Source organism: Bos taurus, chromosome 3, assembly GCF_002263795.3.
Source record: "Bos taurus isolate L1 Dominette 01449 registration number 42190680 breed Hereford chromosome 3, ARS-UCD2.0, whole genome shotgun sequence".
NCBI lineage: Eukaryota > Metazoa > Chordata > Mammalia > Artiodactyla > Bovidae > Bos > Bos taurus.
The window spans coordinates 88,675,127-88,690,761 of record NC_037330.1 but is presented as its reverse complement, the minus strand read 5'-3'; the positions used below and the strand labels follow the sequence as shown (position 1 = coordinate 88,690,761).

The 15,635-nt window shown below is 44.7% G+C and overlaps 1 protein-coding gene across 6 annotated transcripts in view; it reads right to left on the bottom strand.

Annotated features, from left to right (window-relative positions):
* The window catches only part of DAB1 (DAB adaptor protein 1), a 1,339,715-nt gene that overhangs the window by 447,754 nt on the left and 876,326 nt on the right, over positions 1–15,635 (bottom strand). Inside the window, exon 1 of one of the 6 annotated variants that reach the window (XM_059885130.1) lies at positions 13,514–13,654. The exons of the other annotated variants lie outside the window; for them this stretch is intronic. The gene's annotated coding sequence lies outside the window, so the exon portion shown is untranslated. Of the gene's footprint in view, positions 1–13,513; positions 13,655–15,635 lie in introns of those variants that run through there. 6 annotated transcript variants of the gene reach the window in all.

The window sequence follows — 15,635 nt, the reverse complement described above, 5'->3', positions numbered from 1 at the left end:
GCTGAAAAGCAGAGACGTTACTCTGCCGACAAAGGTCCGTATAGTCAAGAATATGGTCTTCCTAGTGATCACATACAGCGCTACGGTAAATAAGGCAGAGTGCCAAAGAACTGATGTCTTTGAACTGTGATGCTGGAGAAGACTCCTGAGAGTCCTCTGGACAGCAAGGAGATCAAACCAGTCAAACTTAAGGGAAGTCAACCCTGAATACTCATCGGAAGGACTGATGCTGAAGCTCCAGTATTCTGGTCACCTGATGTGAACAACCAACTCATTGGAAAAGTCTCTGATGCTGGGAAGGATTGAAGGCAGGAGTAGAAGAGGTTGTTAGAGGATAAGATGGCTAGATGGCATCACTGATACAATGGACATGAACTTGGGCAAACTTTAGGAGATGGTGAGGGACAGGGAGGCCTGGCATGACCCCATGGACTGCAGTCACAGAGTCAGACACGACTGAGTGTCTGGACAACAACAATGGGGCGTGAAATCCAGTTGAGAGTATCCTTGAGAAACTCTCAACTTTAGAGGACCCCAGATCAACAGACATGGAGCAGAAAAACTGATGTAATAAAGTGTGGTACTTGGTAGAATCCAGGGCTTGGGAAGCCAAATAAGGATACCCTTGCCTGGGAAAGGCAGACAGAAGGAAGCATCGAACTTAGATTGAGCCCATGGTATAGGATCTTTATGTATTTAATTTTTTTATTTCATACTGAAGCATAGTTGATTAGCAGTATTGTATTAGTTTCAAGTGTACAGCGAAATGATTCAGTTATACATATACATGTATCTATTATTGTTCAATTTCTCTCATTTAGGTTATTACCGAATACTGAGCGGTGTTCTCCATGTTATACAGTAGGTTCTTGTGTGTATATGTCAATGACCTTTGTATTTCTGAAGAGGGCAACGTTAGTCCAGTGCCCAGTCCTCTTCCTCCCAGCCCATGCTGACTTACAGTTACTCAAACAAGTTAAGACTTCCCTCTCCCCTGATCCATCTGGAGCAGTCAAATGCATAGAGAATGATACCTGACCTCAGTCCTATGACCCCACAAACAGAGTAGGGAGAAAATTTATAGGGTTAGCAGGTGAACCAAATGGTCAGATTTTTGGTCCTGTAATCCTGCTTTCTTTGAGACATTCTCTTTTATATCAATCTAACCTAGTGGGGCTATGTATTATCTTCATTCCAGAAAATACAAAGAAACGTGCCAATGACAGGATGTGAGAGAAGAGGGAAAACAGCTGCAGTACCTGGCAAGGGGAGGAGAGGAATTGAAATTTTATGGACACTGACATCCAAGGGGTAAATTTCAAAGTGAAATGGATATTTTCCCTAGGTCCTAAAATACAAATATTACTTGAATGGGGAGAAATGAGTGGAAGTGAGGCTTATGAAAGAACTAATAGCATAAAGGAATCCAGAGAGAGACAAACAGAGCCAACAGAGACAGGATAACAACTGGCAGGTAACAACTGCCACATGGGGCTATAGGTAGACAGCTCTCTCATTAGCCCTCTTTGGGCAGGTGTAAATTACACTTCCCATGCATAGTCGTGTTTCTGCAAATGAAAGATGCTTCAAGATTTCACTATATCATCATCAAATACTTGAGGATCTTAAGACACTGCGAAGAAATGAAAGAGCACTAACTCAGGTGCAGGGAGACCTGGGTCTTCACTCCAGCTCAGCTAGATGGCTTGCACACGTCTTTTCGTTTCCCTGGACCCCTGACTGAAAATGGGAATAATATTCACTGACCTGAAAAGTCAAAGGAGACTGTAGCTACTGGCGAAACTGTGTCCCCTGGGCAGCCAGATGACTCTGGCCTGCCTGAAATGCCAGACCAGTATGTCAGGAGCCAGACTCTGACCCCTGGGGCCCCAGGTCCCGTTATCATGTGAGGGGCGGGGGGCTACCCAGGACAGAGTGGTGCCATTCTCTGCACTATCCCTCATTCTCCTAGGGAACACAGAAGATTCTTTTAAAGACCTCTGCCGCCTGAATCAGGAGAGCTGCTGATACTCAAGGTGATCACCCCTCATCAGCCAAAGATCTCACTTCCCCAGTCCACTGACCCACCCAGACAAAGGAAAGCCCTGCACTATACAGGTTTGCAAAGGACAGCAGTGACCCAGTCAAGGGCATTGCTAAGCCACCCAGAGCCCTTTCCCTGAGGCTGTTCTGCTATCAAATCAGTGCATGTGAAGAACCTAGTGTTGATTCTGAGTGCTAGGAGGGGAGATATATACATATATATACATACACATACATATATACATATATGGCTGATTCATTTTGCTGTACAGGAGAAACTAACACAACACTGAAAAGCAACTATACTACAATAAGAATTAATTTAAACAAAAAGAATCCTGTGTTTAGTAAAGCACTCATAGCCACCAGATTTTTCTCCTCCCCTTTAGCCCCACCACCCAAAATAAGAAATTCCGTTGAGCAGGATGAAAACTAATGCATAACTAGAAAGCATAGTTTTCTTTTTAAATCTTTAAAGCATTTTAAAGATAGCATTTACAATAACAACTACAAAAATACAAAGCATCTGGAAATAAATCTAATGCAAGAGTGCATACCTTTACAAAGAAAATTATAATTTGTGTGCAAATATATTAAATAAGAACTAAATAAATGAAGAATGTTTATGGGAAGAACGGGCTTTCCTTGTGGCTCACATGGTAAAGAATCTGTCTGCAATGTGGGAGACCTGGGTTCAATCCCTGGGTTGGGAAGATTCTCTGGAGGAGGGAAAGGCTACCCACTCCAGTATTCTGGCCTAGAGAATTCCATGGACTGTATAGTCCATGGGGTTGCAAAGAGTTGGACACAACTGAACAACTTCCACAATATCATAATGATGTCATTTCCCTGAATTAATCTATAAATTCAAGCAATAATTTCAATCAAATCTCAAGAAGTATTCTAATGTAAGTTTAAAAGGTAATGATAAAATGTATACATCAGCCATAAAAAGGAACAAAACAATGTCATTTGCAGCAACATGAATGGACCTAGAGACTGTCATACTGAGTGAAGTCAACAGAGAAAGACAATGCAATATCATTTATATGGGGAATCTAAGAAAAAAGGGTACAAATAAACTTTTTTACAAAACAGAAATACAGTCACAGATGCAGAAAACAAACACATGACCCTGAGGGATGGGATGGGGAGGGAGGTGGGAGGGGGGTTCAGGGCTGGGAACACATATACAGCCATGGCTGATTCATGTCAATGTAAGGCAAAACCCACAATATTGTAAAGTAATTAGCCTCCAACTAAAATAAATAAATAAATAAATAAAACACATGGTTGCCAGGGGATTATAAAGGGAAGGATAAAATGGGATATTGGACTGACATAAATGCACTACTATATATAAAATAGGTTAAGAAGAACATACTGTATAACACAGGGAAGTCTACCCAATACTCTGTAATGGCCTATATGGACAGAGAATCTGAAAAAGAAGAGTGGGCTTATGTATACGTACAACTGATTCACTTTGCCATATACCTGAAACTAACACAACATTGTAAATCAATTATATGCCAATAAAAAACTTTAAAAGATGTACATGGAACATGAAAGGCCAACTTACTTTTGAAGAAGGACACTGTTGGGGATTTGTCCTGCCAAACACCAAGGCTTGTTATAAAGTTATAATAATAAAGAAATGCAGTTTGGGCAAAAGAGTAGACCAAATTATGCCTAGAAACTAATCCTAAATACCAGGATGATTTTCCCCCATGTGGGAGAAAATTAGAATAAACAGAATAAATTCCTACCTCACATCACACACACACACACATACATACACCACAGATTACAGAACTTAAATGTGAAAGGCAAAACGATAAAGCTTTTAGAAGATAATAAAGGAGAATATCTTTATGACATCAAGGTTTTTAAAAAGGCTTTCTTAAACTTAAGACATAAAAAGTACCAACCATAAAAGAAGAGATTGATAAATTCAACCATATTAAAATTAAGAAGTTAGATAGCAGAAGGTTGGCAAGAATCCAACTTCTATGTGGCCTATAAATCTATTCAGCTTCCCAAAGGAATAAATTACAGTAACCTTTTTGCATTCATTGGAACTAAGTTCTAACAATACAGGCTGTGTCTCGGATTCAGCATATGGCTGGCCTATCTTTGACTTCATCCACAATTACGTTACCGGCACTCTGATCTAACTTGAGTATGTTTGAATGGTTGTGTTTTATATTTAGAACTTTTGTGAGCATGCATGTAATAAACATAACATGCCAAAATAACATGTGCTAGGACTGAAGACAAGCACCACCACATGCCATGGTCAGAGTGCACGGGCATCACCAGGCAATCACGAGGGAACAGCATCACGTGACTTCTCTTCCTTACTCTATGGGCAGTGTCTGCATCATTTATGATCATTCACACAAGTTGACTCTCATCCTGCCACCTGCTGGGATTTTTCCAGCCAAGTCAAAGACAGAAAATCCTAGGGTGGATTTATAGCTATAATCAACATTGAACCCTATGGGAAAAGCTAATCTACTATCTTTCATAAAACCATGATCGAGTGCAAAAAGCCTCTCCCAGGGAAACCTGTAAGTCTCCCACTTCCTTTTCCCTTCCATTCTTTCTACCATACATCCTTCAGCAATATTCTAACATTTGCTGTACATGTTGACATGTATATGACAGTAATATATGAATATAGGCTAGGATAATAAAGAAGGAAAATGTCACCCAAATATGATATATGTTTCAGGTAATGTGAGCTTTTTCAAGAGGAAGTCCCTCACTTTTATCAAGAAGGATGTTTCATTGGCATGATGGTGCCTAATAATAAAACTTTGTTACTGAAAATAAGTTACTTCTCGGAGAACCTTATAAACCTTCCAAGTATCCAGTGTCCAGATACTGAACACTCATTTAGTGTTAACTTATAAATGTCCTTTTTTGATTGAAAACATTTCTAGTTATCATTGTTCCTATAATGAAAGCAGATAGTTTTACCGAGTCAGCTCTTTTCATAGGACAAATCTGAATAAGTTTTTACTGTTAATGATTCCAAAAGCTGTTAAGAAAACAGAGATAACTTTCAGTAGTTGATTATTACTATTTATTTCCAAATTCAGATTACAAAACAAAGAACTTCCACCAAAAAAAAAATGTGTTTTCAAGATCATTGATCATAAAGAATTTCAATACAGTTTTGTCAATGGAAAACAATTTACCCCAAACTTTTTATCCCCATGAGCTTCATGAACCACATGACAATACACACATTCAATTCAACATAAACTTCCTGAGCATCTACTACATTCCAGGCACAGCTGTTAAAAGGAGAGGCTATATTTCTTCCCCCTAAAGAGTTTATAAATGTCCTTTGCTGGACATTTATTGGACAAAGTACTATCTCTGTAGTGACTAGCTAGAAACTGGATTGTAATTCAATGTAATTCTTTTTAAGTCTGTCCTTTTGAAAAGCACATTTGAAAGAATTATATGGAATGATAAATACCAAATGTGGAATAGTGGTTACTTCCGGCATGGGAAATAGATGGGGAAACAGTGGAAACAGTGTCAGGCTTTATTTTTCTGGGCTCCAAAATCACTACAGATGGTGACTGCAGCCATGAAATTAAAAGACGCTTACTCCTTGGAAGGAAAGTTATGACCAACCTAGATAGCATATTCAAAAGCAGAGACATTACTTTGCCAACAAAGGTTCATCTAGTCAAGGCTATGGTTTTTCCTGTGGTCATGTATGGATGTGAGAGTTGGACTGTGAAGAAGGCTGAGCGCCGAAGAATTGATGCTTTTGAACTGTGGTGTTGGAGAAGACTCTTGAGAGTCCCTTGGACTGCAAGGAGATCCAATCAGTCCATTCTGAAGGAGATCAGCCCTGGGATTTCTTTGGAAGGAATGATGCTAAAGCTGAAACTCCAGTACTTTGGCCACCTCATGCGAAGAGTTGACTCATTGGAGAAGACTCTGATGCTGGGAGGGATTGGGAGCAAGAGGAGAAAGGGACGACAGAGGATGAGATGGTTGGATGGCATCACTGACTCGATGGACGTGAGTCTGAGTGAACTCCGGGAGTTGGTGATAGACAGGGAGGCCTGGCGTGCTGCGATTCATGGGGTCACAAAGAGTCGGACACGACTGAGCGACTGATCTGATCTGATCTGATCTGGCAGGAGGGAAGAAGATCTGATGGGCGAGAGGTTACTAAAAGGCCTCAACTATATTTACATGGCTCACTTTCTGAAGCTGAGTGGTAGGGACAGAGTTTTCTACTGCCAGTTATTTATATATTTTCATGTCTTAAATATACTATATTTCAAACAAAACATTACTTCCTTGATCAAATTAACTGTTCTGCTTAAATATCATACGTGCTTAGCCACAAATCTTTTCTACAATCTATCTCATGAGACACTGAGAGAGGCTCCTGGAAATCAAAGATTCTACAGCAAATAAGTCTGGAAAATTCTTAATGAAGTACCTGAGTTTCTCTACTATAGGGAATCTTTGAAGCTTTACTATGTCAGTAAATACTGTGTCTTACTAAGAGTACAATATAGAATTCAGTGCTTTCCAAATATTTTTGAGCATGGCCTGTTTTTCCCTGTAAACACTTTTCTTTGAAATACTCATCACCATCCTGGTAGACAGTGCCCCAGAACCAGGTTTGGAAAATGCTCTACAGAATAATCCATGTCTGCCACATATGCTGCATGAGAGCCACTCTCAGCAGGATGCCTATCCCCAAACCAGTGACGAAGCTTCCTGCCCACCTGTCTTTGCCCGTTCAGTTCTTTCAATCTGGAATGCCTTCAACTCCCCAGAAGCTCCTGGTCAACCTTCAGCTTCCTGCTGAAATGAAATTCGCTCTTCTGTGAAGCCTTAACTATCCTTCCCTTTCTCCAGGTAGAAATAATTTCTCCTCTGGAAGCTTCCAGTGTTGCTGTATGGATATTCTCTGCACCACACCTCATGCTGTATCAGCTACTGATGCATGCATGAGGCCAGGTGCCCAGATGGCAGAGACTGCATCTCTGGATCTTGGAACTGTCCACAGTGTCTAACACTCAGCCAAAGCCAGGCACCAAGTAGGTACTAGTAAGATGTGTTGAATGGACAGAGGGGTGACGTCCATATCACGACATGAATGGCCTCAATTTCCCAGATACTCCTCATGCATATTTATCATTTTGGCTGTTATGGTTGATTATGACACTAACAAGAACAGGAACAAATAGACATAAAGAATGCAAAGGAGACAAAGACTGGGATAAACATAAAGAGAGTCAAAGGAAAAGAAAAAGATGCTTAACTGATGAAGAGTAGGTGAATGGATAGATCAAATTGAGGAACAGACCAACAGAGAAGTCAGAAATTGGTACGAGGCTCACAGCTGATGCAAAGCATTGGTAATGTCCCAAGACTCACTCTAGGAGGTCAACACAGCTGACTTGGATTCACTCTGAATGTCATACCTGTCTGCTACATTACCTCCTCTAACTTTATCCCCTAAGCCAAACCACCCATCTTTGCTACCACAAACTTTTACCATTGTAAGCTGTGAGTTCTTCACTTCAGTACCATTTTATTTCTATTGCCTGTTCTCTATGAGAATCCCTCACTGGGATTAGATATCAGTTATATGTCAAGTTAAAATAAAATAATAATAATAAAAGCAAGTTGGCAATTTCTTTCCAATAGAATATGTTGCATACTTCATGAAATAGAAGCCAGAGGAGTTTTATGATTCCCAAATCAAAGTCTCCCCATTATCTAAAGACTCAAACAAAAATACAAAGAGTATCTCACAGCGAAAGAAACCTGATCATTTGCTTTTCAAACTAAGTCCAGATACACATCTCATAGATTGAGTTCTGTACTAGTTTTTCATGAATATAACCCCAGAGGAGGGATTTTCTTTTTCTCACTGGACACATTTTTTCAGTACAGAACATCTGGCAGGCTTCTGCTCTTTGCTGGTAACACCCACCCATTTGCCCTCTCTTTCTGCTTCAGTTCTATTTATATTTCAGGAAACAACTCTATCCTGGTATAGGAGACAGTCTGGTCTAGAAGAAGGAGCACTGAACAAAGCATTCTGGGTTCTGACAGTGCCTCTCAGCTATGCAGTTTTGTATCACCCCAAGTCTGAATTGGTTTCCAATCTGTAGATTGGGAAGAACTGACTACTCTAAGAGTTCAATCTATCCACAGTTGTTTTATTTCCTTGAAAATAACTGCTGACTAGGACATGGAAGCAACCTAGAAGTCCATCAACAGATGAATGGATAAGGAAGTTGTGGTATGTACACACAATGGAGTATCACTCAGCTATAAAAAGGAACACATTTGAGTCAGTTCAAATGAGATGGATGATCCTAAAGGCTATTATAGAGAGAAGTAAGTCAGAAAGAAAAAAACAAATACCGTATATTAACACACACATATATATGAAATCTCGACTGATGGTACCGACGATCCTATGTGCAGGGCAGCAAAGGAGACACAGATATAAAGAAGAGACTTTTGGACTCAGTGGGCAAAGAAGAGGGTTGGATGATTGAGAGAATAGCACTGAAATATACACACTACCATATGTAAAATAGATAACCAGTGCAAGTTTGACATATGAAACAGGGCACTCAGAGCTGGTGCTCCCTGACAACCTGCTAGGGGGAGGGGGATTCAGGATGAAGGGGACACAAGTATGCCTGTGACGGATCCACACTGAGGTATGGGGAAAACCACCACAATGCTGTAGAGTAACTATCCTCAAAATAAGTTTTTTTTTTTTTTTTAAAGGAAAATAACTGCTGAAAAGTGCAATGAAATGGGGGTATTTTAGCATTATGAAAATCTCTCCATCCCTTCACAAAGAGGGAAAATGTTGGAGAAAACATTTCCAATAAGCTACACAGAACAAAACCTTTGCCTGAAATCCTTAAATATCGCTCTTCCTCTCTACCTCTGGTTAGCAAGAAAAAAAAAAAAAAACAGTCCAAATACTCTAAGGATATTTAAGTCTTAGAATATCAGTGACAAACAGAAAACTTCTTATTATCAAGGGAAAGAATTTTTCTTTCCTCTGAAGGATAACGTTAACAGTTAAATAACATCACCCACTGGGTACTCTTCTAAGCATCTAGTGTTATATTCCTATAATCCTCACAACAATCTTATGTGGCAGGTAGTTATCTTATTATAAAGGTAACTGAAGCACAGAGAAGTTTGATAAGCTGGTCAAGGCCACACAGCCGCAGAGCTAGGGGAACTGATGTCTGAACCTAGCACCTAAGTCCAGACTTCTAACCATCTGTTATACCTTCTCTTAATTTTGAGAATCTCTGCTTATGTCCTCTGGTAACCAACAACAGCACTAATGCAATCTCCGCACATCCAGTTACTGAATATGCTAACCCAGGAGATGTATGTGAACCAATACCTATCACAATGTCAGAAGTGTTCAAAATGTCCACCATCAGCCTAATGCCCTGTTGGCAGCAGAAAAACACCCTGTAGTTTGCTCCTACAGGAAGTCTAACTATTCCATTAAAATTAACAGTAACTGTGCTGTATTCAGTACTGTCCAATTCTTTGCGACCCCATGGACTGCAGCCCACAAGGTTCCTCTGTCCATGGAAATTTCCAGACAGGAATACTGGAGTGGGTTGCCATTTCCTACTCCAAGGGATCTTCCAAATCCAGGGATTGAACCGAGTTCCTTGTGTCTCCTGCACTGGCAAGTGAATTCTTTACCACTGCGCCTCCTGAAGAGCCACCTTTTCCATTATTCCCCATTAAATGGGACAGCCACTTTGGGAGAGAGCTGAGATCACCTCCACACTCAGAAATAACATGACACAGTCAGGACTGAATGCTTGGATTTAAATTGTATTAGTTGCTGCGTGACCTTGGGCCAGTTACCAACTCTCTCTGTGCCCAGCTCTCTGAATTATCACTTTCAGTATCAATCAAATATGAGTATTTGCTTCCTAAGGTTAGTGAAGGATTAAATAAATGAATGCCAAATGCTTAAGACAGTATCTGGTTCTTAGTAAAAGCTCCACAAAGGTTAATTTTTCCTGTTTTTATTAAAGAGGTGATTTGCCAATCCAGTACCTGGATTCCATCCTGCCCTTTCAATTCCAAATACGATCCTCTCTCCTTAGCAGAACTCCATGCTATTACTAAAATTTCCCATTCTCCTAAAATCCTGCTACATGCCAAAGCGCCCCATGAGACATTTTTCCCCATAGAATTGCTCGCAGGCCTACGAAGTAGAGAATATTGTCCCTGTTGTGCAAATGATGAAACCGAGCTTCTGAGAGGTCAAGTGATTCATTCTCAATCACTTAACTCAACCAGTGAACATTTTTTGTTAGCCCTGAGTAACACTTAAAGTTCCTGACAACTGCCTTCAATTTATGCAATTTTGTAAAGTGCCAGTTAAAAGATATAAACTGTGATTTTCTTGCTTTGTTAGCTTTATCAGCTTGAGAGAAGGATTAAACCCCAGCAAAAACAAAATGTTTGACTTAAGTGAATTATCAAAAATAATGCAGCCTCAATTAAGATTCTTCCCCTGCCTTCAGGGTGGCTCCAGGCACCAGAAGTCCACCAAAGGTCATTTTTAAGAGGGTACTGTCAGGGACGAAGCCAGACACTCACCATTTAAGAAACATGTCTTAAGAGGGCAGAGGGGAGCAGAAGCAGTGGATTCCTCTCTGGCTTTGGGAGAAAATGAACAATAAGTGATAGCATCTCCTCCCGGCAGCCTCACACAATGGTCTGTCTTGCAAATGAAACATACTGAGAAACAGCTTGTGAGATGAGCTTCATCAACAATAAGTAATTTTTATTCAGATTTTATTGTTGAATACAATGAACATGATTAAATGTTCCAGATACGCCTGTTTAGGCTTTAAGTAAACCACCGCCCGAAAGAGAAAACAAAACAAAAATCACTAAAAATCATCTTCTAAATCTGCTTTAGGAAGATATTTAATTGTCAGCTTGATGTGTAGAAAGAACTGAATCCCCACTTGATAGCCGGCGCTTCCCAAGAAGATGGTAACAACGCGTTTGTACTCCCCAACTCGGCCTCTTCTCCAATCCCTGCAGATCAGATCCTCCCAGCGTCGCCAAATAGTTACAATGTCTGTCTTTCAAATCACCGCATTTTGAACTTCCTAAACCTTTAAGAGGGCCTCTGTGTATGGAAAAGAACAATAGCGCTTCAAAACCCATTTCTGCGAGTTCTTCAATACTCCATTCATGAATGCTGGGGTTTCAATCAAGGACATCAGCAGACAAATTCTGATTGCTTAGAAGTTGACTTTTTTATACAGCTTTGATTAGATCTCTCTTCTCAATGGGAAATCAAGAAAATCTTTGATCCCTTTCAGATTCCAGAATTGTCACCAAGCCTTGTCGGGATAGTGGTTAAAGGAGATGGGGGTAGTGAGGGTTGGGGAGAAGCTGCGAAGCTTCCCTTTTCCGTTCAACCTCTCCACCTCCCCCTCCTCCTTTATCTTGCCTGTGCAATTCAGGGTTCTATCCAGAATCACTCATCGTTGAGATAATAAAAACAATGAGTGCTAATTCAGGAGGTGGGGATGGTTTATAATTCTATGGATTTCCCGAAGACCTATAATTGGCACATAAACGTACGAACGTGAACCGGATAATTAGGGGGTTCTGAACGCAAGCCACCTTTAATTTATATGATTAGTCGAAAACATGTTAAGTGTGATAAAGTTTCAGTAGAACCCCCACAAGGCCTTTATTCAAAACCATCAACATTTTGAAAGTGCGTTCAACGGGCCAGCGGGAGGGGAGCAGGAGGGAGTAAGAACCGATAGCACTGGATCCTTGCTCCAGCCCCCGCCGCCGCGTTAGGAGCTGCATTGTAGCATCTTTCTCGGAGGACTCGCCCGTCAGCCCAGCTCCGGGCAGCGAAACACGCACTCGCTTCCACAGCTTCTCCACTCGCTCTTCTTTCTAAACGAACTAAAAGCCCAGGTGTGTCCTAGCCTCCAAACGCACACGCAGACGCCGACCCACGCCGGCGCACACCCCACCCGCCGAGACCCGCGCCCGGGCGCACAGAAGCCCGCGCAGCGGCGCTCTTCACTCCACCCGCCGCCGCCGAAATCCAGACCGCGATCGCCTGGCGCCCCGCGCCTCCCCACCCCCACGCCATTCCTCCAGATTCTCTCAGCCCAGGCGGAAGTGCCCAGGCAGACCCCCAACAATGAGGACTTGTGTGCTGCCATTGGGGGTGGAGGGTAGTTTATGTGGAGTGAAACATCGGGTCCGGCAGGGAGCAACGCAGGAGCAAAGTGGCATCAACCTCAGGCAACCTTCCCCGGTGGCCCCCTCGTCCCGTCCACCAGTACTTATATTTTTTAAAAAGTGCTTTAAAAAGTGCACAGAATACACGCGCCCTCCCACCAGGGGTCACAATAATACTTAGCGGGACTAGCCAGCGTGCGGCGGACAGTCCCGGCTGCAGCTACCAGTGTTTTGAAATTGACTTAGGATATTCAGCCTTCAGCTCCTTTCCGACGACGCCAAGACTCAACCTCCCCCATCCTAGACTCCCTGACTCCAGGCTCTCCCGGCGGTTGAGTTCTCCTTTCAGGGCTCCTTTATGAGCTGAACCACGCGGATTTTAAAGTTTACCCGATGAGGGGGTGGGGCGGGGGTAGGCTGAGCTCAGCGGCCGAAACAGAGCGTCGAGTCTGGAGCAGAGAGAAGCAAGAGGGGCGAGTGGGGAAGAGAGAGGCGGGCGGGGGGCTGGGGAGTGGAACGGAGAGGGCGGCAGCAAAGAACCGAGTCTATGGGGTCTCGGGAAGAGATGGGTTCCGAGGATACGCGGGGTACAGCTCCGATGATGTTTGCAAAAGGGTAGGGGTTGCTGGGATAGATCTGGTTTTTCCACAGGTCGTAGCGGAACCGCAGCGCAGCCAAAGAGTAGGGAAGTGAAAACCGGGTGGCTGAGCCTGGAAGAGGGTCCGGACCTGGGGGCGCTGGCAGAGCGGCTGGGGAAGGGCTCGTAAGTACCGGCTAGGTTTTGGAACGGGAGAAGGAAGGCTCGTGGATGGCTGGAGCCGGGGACGCAGGAGGGAGGAGGGCGCAAGGGATCCAGTAGAGAGACAAGTGCATTAGATGAGCAAGACTGGAAAGAGAACTGAGCGTGGTCAGAAGTGACACTGGGGATGGTAAGGGGAGACCCAGAAGGAAGGAGCAGAGTCGCCTTTCCCGCAGCAAGTGGAGGAAGAGGAAAGAGAACTGCAGTCTCTATCCCCTCCGCACTTATAGCCAAACTCCCCAGAGGGGCGCCCCTGGAGCCCTCCTCCGCGCCCGGGAGCCCCAGAGGAGCCTCCCGGGCATCCAGGCGCCGCGTCCCCGCCTGACACCTCTCGGTGCTGAACTCCGTGGCGGCCGCTAGCCTCCCGCCGTGCCTCACCTCTGCTCGCCGAAAGCATCCTCCTCCGCAGCCGCAGCCGCCCAGGAAGCGGCTCCCCATGCCCGGCGGGCGGCGGCACTCAGGCGCGCTCTCCAGCCCGGGGAAGCCCGGGCGAGCGCCGAACTGGGTCCATCCTCCCGGGGAGCCACGGGCCCCGCGTCAGAGCAGGGGGAGGAGACCGCCCCGCGCGCAGACCCGCCTCCTCCCGCGCCCCCGCCCCGCCAGCCCCGCGCCCGCCAAGCGCCGCTCACCTGCCCGCTCCCCGGACGCCGCCGCCGCCGCCTGCCTGCCCGCCGCGCGCCCTGGCCTCACGGGCTCCGGCTCCCGCTCCCTCCCGGGTGTTTCTGTGCGCCGCCCGAGCGCGCTCCGAAAGCTTAGCGGAGTCGAGGTGGTGACGAGGAGGAGGAAGAGCGAGCGAGCGGGGGCGCCGCGGTTCGCAGTCGAGCCTCTGGAGCCCTGGCGCTCACTCCCCATCCCGGCGTAGAAGGGGGAGAGCTGAGCCCAGAGCGCTGGGTCCCCGCCCCGGCTACGTGGGCGGAGAAGGGGAGTGAGGGCGAGATGGGGTAAAAGCCACTAGACTCGGGTTTTTCCACAGAGTATCCACTGTTTTTGCCACTCACCATCGCCACCGGCCGCCTCCGCCTGGCCTCCCTCATTTAGTCGACTCTTTTAACATCCCAGGCCTCTAAACCCGCGCAGACCCAAACTGAAAAGAGCGCCCCTGCTCAAAAGTACAGGGCAGGTCCGGGGCGGGCGTGTGGCCCCAACTCCCCTTCGCAGGAGGGGGCGCTAGTTCCCAGCGGTCAACCCTCGTCTGTGCGCCCCTGTCTTCATTGAGGCTTCCCAGCAAAGTTGGGCGAGGGAGAGGGAGGAGGCACGCATCTGTCACGCTTTCGTGAGTCCCAGGGAGAGACTCAGGGCCCAGTTAACACCCAGTGCTTCCCCTTGCCTTCTTCCCGGCCACTCTGGTTTTCGGAATGCCCTGTGGTAAACAATCCCCAGATTAGAACAGGCGCAGGAGAAGGCCCAGGCAGGATGTAATCAGTGGCTCCCTACTTCTGGCCCTAGCTTACCCAGATCCGCCAAACTGCAGAAAATAGTGTGTCCGTCAGAAAATAAATTCTTCAACCCTGAGACTGGATTTAACTCCGGTGAATGCCTGTTTGCACACCCATCTTCAGAGTCCTGAATGCCAGGTGTGAAAGGAAAAAAAAAAAAATCGAGTCCAGTCCTGCGCTGTTGGAGCAGGGAAAGAAAAGAAGATACTGGCCACAGTTCTTTAAAGTTTATTTTTACTCTTTTTAAGGGCCACACTCCTGTCCTCCAGCTGGGTAATAATGAAGCCAATGTGGCTGATTTGGGTTTTGCATCCCCCCTCCCATAGTTTCCATCACTCACCCATGAAAATTTAATGAAGCATTTAAGGTTATTACTTCCAGAGTCAATGGGCTAAAAATATTTAGCCTAATGCACTCCTTGCAGAGCCAGTAGGTCCATGGCTGGTACATACAAAGTCATCGAGAGACCCTCCCTGCCTCCACAAAATTCACGACCCATTAAACTTATTCCATAATAACAGCTTCTGTACAAATGGAGGCCCCAGCAAACAGAGGCTGTCATGCACCTCCTGAAAAGATAGCAATTTACATGGAGACAGGAAAAAAGTGTGAGGTCACTGGCAGGATGCAATCTTGGGAGAAAAGTTGGAAGAGAACTCCCAACAAGGTGGGAGGGAGGTCCCACCAGTGGGTGGTGGATACAATTCTTTCTATTTACTTCTGGGTATGACTAGCCAGCCTAATGGTGGGGCCCAGAGAAAGTGGCTCAAGTCTCTCCAACTTTTCTAAAGTTCTAGAAAGTGGCTAGAATTGTTACAGAACACTTAAAATTACAGAACACTTAAGATACATCAGTAGGAAGTTCAGGCTCACCAGAGAACTCTGTTAATAAAACACTTCAGTTTTCTCTTCCATACAGACAGACCTCCAGAGTCTGAACTCAATAGGAAGAAAACCAGGGGACATTGACAAATTTCCCAAGACCTCATTGAAATAGGGAAAGTGGGTGTAGGAAACCATCATGCACTTCAAACAACTGGGACAAATGTCAAACCTTAGGTGAG